This window comes from Melospiza melodia, chromosome 21 (assembly GCF_035770615.1).
Source record: "Melospiza melodia melodia isolate bMelMel2 chromosome 21, bMelMel2.pri, whole genome shotgun sequence".
NCBI classification, from domain to species: domain Eukaryota; kingdom Metazoa; phylum Chordata; class Aves; order Passeriformes; family Passerellidae; genus Melospiza; species Melospiza melodia.
This window is the reverse complement of record NC_086214.1, coordinates 13438926-13445046: the sequence shown is the minus strand read 5'-3', so window position 1 is coordinate 13445046 and position 6121 is coordinate 13438926.

Sequence of the window (6121 nt, the reverse complement as noted above, 5' to 3'; positions counted from 1 at the left end):
GGTACACACCTCCTTACAAGATTTGGCTACTCCACGAGCCTGGACACCCACGGGAACACAGCTTATGCTGGATACACACACAGACACAATCCAGGGATGGAGATGGGAGTTTCTGTGAAGAACCATTGCCTCAGCAATGCTGTGCCAGCCCATAAACCTCAAACAGCACAATAACCCCCCAAAATCAGGCTGGAATTCTCCAGATCTCCATAAAGCAACCCAAGTACGTGGGCTGGGGAATCTTTGTCTCCCAGCATCTGACCTTTGAGTGTGCATTTAAAGGCTTCCCTGTAACCATGAGAGCCGTGCCAGGCACTGGCAATCCCCCTGTTGCCAACACCAGCTCAGGGGAGGTGTTCCTCAACACTGCACGGGAGTCTGGGACAGCTCCTGGAAGTGCTGGATAGCGGCACTGAGCACAGACACCTGCTGAGCCATGGAAATCCTCTGGTCAGAATCTGAACAAAATTAGGGATGGGGACAAGATATTTTCCAGCAGAAAGGCTCCGCTGCACATCTGGCTTCAAAGAGTCCCAGGGGAATGTGCTGGGACCTTCCCTGCCCTGAGATACACCCCAGGAATTCGGGGCTGGCAGGGGCCACACAGACCAGGGCAATTCACATGCCCTGGAGGCTTTTAAACCCATTTTTCAAAGTCCTGCTGCTAATCCAAAGAAATGCAAATCACTCATGCATCAGCATGAGTGAAAACCCAGGGAGAAGCCAGTGGCGCTGTGGGCAGGAGCTGGTTTCAAACACCAACAGGTACCCGGATCCTGAGCTCCCCCAGCCCCTGCTGGCTGCACAGGGCTCGGGTGGGCAGTGGGGAGAGAGCAGGACCCGGGGCAGCTGGGGAAGGGCTCAGCATGTTCCTGGCCCTTCCTTCTGTGATGTCAGTGAGGGGCTGGGGAGATGCCAGGAAAAGCAAAATCCCTTGGATTTCCCAAAAAGGAAAGAAGAATTTGGCTGTGCCCTCAGCCCACGAGGGCACAGGGGCTCGGGGCATGAGCTGGGCCCCTCTGCCCTCCTGCCCCACGTGCAGAACCAGCCTGGGATGACTCCTTGGCTGCTGCCTGACCACAGCCCCTGCCCTGCTGCCTGCACCAGGAGCCTGATGCTGTTATTCATCCTCCAAACCCAGGCATAATCCCCCACCCTTCTGCTGTGCCCATCACAGGAGGAGCTTAAAGGCTTTGCAGGCTCCTGGTCTGCGTGTCCCCATCCCACAGGTCACAGGGCCAGCGCTGGCATAGGAAGGGCTGCCACAATGCCACATCCACACCAGCTTTTATCCAGGTGCCTCCACATGCTGGGACAGGGCTGGCACTGAAAATGCTGTTTTGTGTCACTGCACAGCCAGGACAGCACAGGACACTGTTCCACACGACTGCTGCCTCAGTGCACACTGTGCTCAGGCTCTGGCACACCTCTGGCTGCAGCCCCTGCCTTTAGCTCACCACTCAAACCCATCAAATACAACCAAACAGGAGCTGGCCTTGGCGGGCAGCTCCCCCTGCCAGCCCGGGGGTTCACCCTCTGCCACCCAGGCCGCCAGTGCCTTGCACAATCCAGAGCAGAGCCAAGGACGGAGCAGAGCCAGGAGAGGGCCTCAGTCAGGCTCCTGGGCAGGGGTAATGCCCACAGCCTGGCAGGGACACCCTTCTGTGCCCCCGGCATCCCGCAGCAGGCACTCTGTACCTCCCAAAAATGGCTTTTCCATGGAGGGGCAGCCCCAGGGGAAGCTCTGGAGAGGCTGCTGGCCTCAGCTGCCCGGGAAGAGCAGCTGGATAATCCCGGGGCTGGGTCAGACGGGAATGTGGGGCTGGCAGCAGCAGTTGCTGGGCTCAGCACAGCCCCACCGGAGAGCCAGCAGCTGGAAAAGCACCGGGGCTGATGGCTCACAGCCCTCCCTGCTCAGGGAACAGCCTTGGCACCGAGTGCAGACCAGAATATTCCCTTCCCCAGTGTCTGCTGCGGCTCAGACAGCAGATGGGACTGCTCAGACACTGCCCAGCTCCTTCTCCCCTGCTCTTGCCACGCTGTGCTCATGGGTCCCCCTGAAAATACACAGGAGCCCCTCTGCAGCCAGGACGGGGGGACACCACCGAGGGCAGGGACCCCCAGCCCACACTCCCCAGCCTCAGGGCACTCATCCCGTGGTGGCTGCAAGCCCAGGCCCGTGGTGCCTCAGCTGGGGATGCAGAGCAGACGTGCAGAAGAATTTCCATCACAGGATTATCTGGAGAAAAGGGCTGACAGCTCCCCTCGTTCCTGTAGGGAAGACTCTTGGAAGAAGTCTCAAAACTCAAGGATGTTAAAGCAGAAGTAGTGGCTGTGTCCAGAGCAGATGTGCTGAGTTCTGCTGCAGCCAGGCCCCTGCAAGGGGATTGCTCAATGTGGGAACGAGAAGTCTGGGAACGTGACTGATCAGCAGCTGCAGGTGTGACTGTAACAGGACTGAAATTGGGATGAAAAGTGTATGATCAGGAACAGAAATTACGCTTTTCTCTACCAGCAAACGTGCCAAGGATGTGCAGGATGGGCCCCTACCAGTCTCTCCTAAATCCCCTTGTCACCTCCCTCTCTGCCTCAGGGGATGCTGTGCACCCCTCCTGGGCCCACAGCCTGGGAAAACTGCTCAGAGCAAATCCTTTTTCATGGAAACAAATAAGCACCTGAGGATCTCCTTTAATACTTGTTCTACCGAGTATTAAAATGGCCGGGTTTAAGCCCTTTTCAAAAGCAAAAGCAATCAGGGAGGCAGCACAAGTAAGCCCTGCTTGGGAACCTGCACAGCACGAACCTCTCTGAGGCAGGAAATTCCTCTTTGGCTCCCAGGGCAAGTGCAGAGGAACCAGGAGAGCCACGGAGTGATGCCAACCCCTGCCCAGGTGCTCTCCTGCTTTCCTGGGAGCCCTGGACACTGCAGCACCCTGAGCACTCAGGATGCACCTGTAAGGGATGCAGCTCGGGGCACCCACTGCCCTCCCGGGTGCCCTCCCTCAGGACAGATTTATGGGAGCCCTTTGTGGTGTGGCCCTGCACAGCACCCAGCTGGCTCCTAAACCACCCACACCCCGCTAAGCCCTCTGAGCCGAGAGCCAGGCAGGGCTGCACCCCTGCACCCACCTTCCCCGCCAGTGCCGGGCTGCCAGGGGATCCCGGTGCCCCCAGCCCCCGGTGCCAGGGCAGGCAGAGCCACCCCCTGCCCCTGGGCATTGTGCAGCGCTAATCCCTGCTCGGCTCTCACACCTTTTCTGCAGCAGGGCCGCAGCCCCCGCCCCAAACTAAGCCCACGTTAATGAGGCAGCGCTGCATCCTCGCCCAAAAGTCGCCTGCCTTGCGAGGAGGCCGCCCTGCACTGGTTTCATTGAAGGTAATTTGATCTTGGCAGGACGACATTCCTAAAATAGTTGAGGGAATTCAAACATGAAATAAGGTTTCCAGGAAGGGATTAAAAAAAAATAGGTCAAGCAAGTGCGAGCGATTAAAGTGACCCGGCATCCCTTTGTACGGTTTAACTGCGACTCTCCTCAACTCCACCTTGCATCACCGTGCCATAAATTAGATCCACGAGGCTGCCCAAAGCAGAGAGGCTGATATAAGATTATTGCAGGAGGTGGCTGGTGTCAGTGACCTTTCCTCCCCTGGCTTTCACCGCCGACATCAAACACGCAGGGCCCAGCTGAAGCATCAGCCCAGAGCTCTGGAACGGCACACACAGAGCCAGGATCCAGCACTGCCTCCATCCCCCGGGACAGCCCCATGCCCAGCTCCCTGCCTCAGTTTCCCCATGCCAAGGCTGGCAGGAGGGAGGCTCAGGCACCCCGTGCCCATTGCTGTCCCCTCACAGCCCCTGCACAAAGCCCTCGCGCCGTATGTCACACAAACCCGTCTGGAACTGCTGATCCCTCTCCTCCCTTTGTGCTCCCAGCTCGGCACAAAAGCTGCAAAGCAGCTGGGAGTGAAAGAAAATAAAAATTCCTGCGGACACAAAGGTGTGTGGCATTCCCTGGGGACGGGACTCGGGGCCTGGGGAGGATTTGCTGCAGGGCAATTTCTGGGTTAGGTTTGGGCAGTGAGCAATAAAGGGGAGGGGGGAACACAAACCAGGCTGGGGGCAGGGCCAACCCCACTCCCTGGATAATTAGTGTGGCTGATTCCAATTGCTAATTTGCCATTATAGGTCAAGGGTCACGGAAGGCAGACCTTCCCCTCCATCCCTCTGCATGGCAGGAACATACTGGAATGGACTGGGATGGACTGGGCTGAGCCTGCCCCAGGCTGGTGAGGAGCATCTCTGTAGGATGGGGCCCTGGGCATCCCACAGAGGCAGGGACGGGCAGGGACGGGCAGGGATGGGCAGAGAGACAGGCAGGCATGGGCAGGGACAGGCAGGCATGGGCAGGGACAGGCAGGGACAGGCAGGGACAAGCAGGGATGGGCAGGGACAGGCAGGGATGGGCAGGGACAGGCAGGGATGGGCAGGGACAGGCAGGGATGGGCAGGGACAGGCAGGGACCGGCAGGGACAGGCAGGGACAGCCTGTGCAGAGCAGGCCCAGCCTCTCTGGGGCTGCTCTCCTGCCATCAGGGTTTAAGGGCCGTCGCTCAGCACGCAGAGGAAAAATCCCGTATTGATTCACCCGGAGCTCCGGAGCACAGACCGCACGAGTTTCTATGGAAACAAAATTAGTGGAGTAAAACTCTCCCTGCCAGCACACGGTGAATTATTCACCAGGACAGGCCCCTGGCCAGAGGGGCTGCTGAGAAGATTTAAAGGTGATCACAGAGTGGCTGCTGTGATCCCCCTTCCCTCAGGGACCAAACCACAGCCAGGGAGGACGAAAGGCGCTGGGTTTCCACGCCGTGTGTGTGGTGGGAAGGTCCTGCACCTCCCTCACCACATCCACAGCCTCAGGGGTCCCCAGCGAGACGAGGAGGAGGGATTCCCCCCTCACTTCCCTCATCCCTTGCACCACAGCAGTAATAGAGGGCACAAAGTGTCACTGCCTGATGTCCACCTGCCATGCAGCGGCCACCCCGTGGTCACCCATCCACCCCTGACACCCAGGATGAGCCCGAGGGCAGACCAGCCACAGCCCAGCTCAGCCACAGAGCCTCTCAGCAGCACGCTCACAAGAGCCAGGGGAGAGGGGGACTAATGAAACACAAACACAGAGGGTTTTTCGTGAGTCACTGAGCCATATGGTGGATGCAAGCTATCCCGGGAAAGTGCCGAGCCAACAACGCAGCACCGCATCCCCTCGCTGTCCTGGGACACAGTGTCACACTGTCACTGCACCGGGCTTCTGTCCTCCCTCCTGCTGGGTGACATTGCTGGGCACAGGAGAACCTGCTGGAAAGGCTACGCCTCACCAGGGACAGGGATTTCATTAAGGCCCCACGTCAGCCCCCTCCTGCCAGCCAGCACGGGCTGCTCCATCCCGGCACAGGGAAAAGCCCTGGCAGGAGGAGGAAGGCTGGGTTTGCTCCATCACAGCACATCACAGCATGGGACACCAGCCTGGATTTGAGGCCAGGCCAAAGCTCAGAGAAACTCTCGGTATCCTCAGCAGCAGAGTCATTCCTGTGCCAGCACAGTTCTGGGGGGCAAAGGCACCCAGACCCCCAGCAATGGCTCTGCTTATTTCTCCTTTTGCCAACAGCCACGTGCTGTGTCCAGCCACCACAACAGGTCACATTCTTAAAAACCCATCTTGCTTCTCTTTCATTATTTTTAAGTTTGCATGACTAATTCAGGTACTATTCAGGTACCCCAACCCAGCTGATTTGCACTGATTGTGGCAATCACCAGCCAGGGAGAGTAAAAGGCACAAGGATTTTAGAAGGAACAGTTTGGGCTCCAGGAGCTGGGAATCCTCCCCAAAGCCTGTCCCCATCCCCACCAGCAGAGCTCCAGGACCATAATCTCCATTTTCTGGAGATGATGTCCCTGTTTTCCCCTGCTCAGCCCTGCTTTCAGAGCCGAGGACGGGGCCAGGCCCCTCTGCAGTGTCTGTGTGCCCATCGGCTGTGCCTCCCTGGGGACCTGAGAGCGAGGCCAGGGATCGACCAGCTGTCAGGCAGAAGGAAGAAATACCACTTCCAGGAGTCAGAGC